This window comes from Ursus arctos, unplaced genomic scaffold (genome assembly GCF_023065955.2).
Source record: "Ursus arctos isolate Adak ecotype North America unplaced genomic scaffold, UrsArc2.0 scaffold_31, whole genome shotgun sequence".
Taxonomy (NCBI): Eukaryota; Metazoa; Chordata; class Mammalia; order Carnivora; family Ursidae; genus Ursus; species Ursus arctos.
Genome location: NW_026622997.1, coordinates 834,145 through 834,631, shown reverse-complemented (window position 1 = coordinate 834,631; position 487 = coordinate 834,145). Strand labels below are relative to the sequence as shown.

General features: G+C 64.1%; 1 non-coding gene across 1 annotated transcript; it reads right to left on the bottom strand.

Annotated features, from left to right (window-relative positions):
* Window positions 1-259: 259 nt before the first annotated feature.
* TRNAA-AGC (transfer RNA alanine (anticodon AGC)) lies at window positions 260-331 on the bottom strand. The gene has a single exon. It is a non-coding gene; the product is annotated as a tRNA-Ala (tRNA).
* Between the last annotated feature and the right edge of the window lie 156 nt (window positions 332-487).

The window sequence follows — 487 nt, the reverse complement described above, 5'->3', positions numbered from 1 at the left end:
TCTGCGAGCCCGTGTTTCTCTCTCCTTAAGCGTCTCCGTCCTCACGTTTCCTTTCCTGCTGTTAGTAATACTGCAAAAAGAACCGAGGCGACAGCCCCCGCGCCGTGCCGGAGCCCAAGCTGCCGCGCCCGTCTTCCCGGCCACCTGTCCCCGCTCGCCGGCGTGGCCCCTGGCCGAGCCGCGGGGATCGCAGACGTGGCAGCGCGGATACCAACGGCAGAGAAGGGAGCGAAAGTACAAGAAAGACGGGCAGCAAAAGTGGAGGTGTCGGGGATTGAACCCGGGGCCTCGTGCATGCTAAGCACGCGCTCTACCACTGAGCTACACCCCCGCGGGAAAGCGCCATTGCCTGAAGTCTATTAAAGGGGAGCGCAGGCGCTTCGGAGCCGGTTTCGGCAGAGGCAGCCCCGGGCCCAGGGCCCCCAGTCTCGGGTCCAGGACCTGAGTCCCTGTCGCTGAAAGAAGAGAAACCACGTTCTGGACCGGA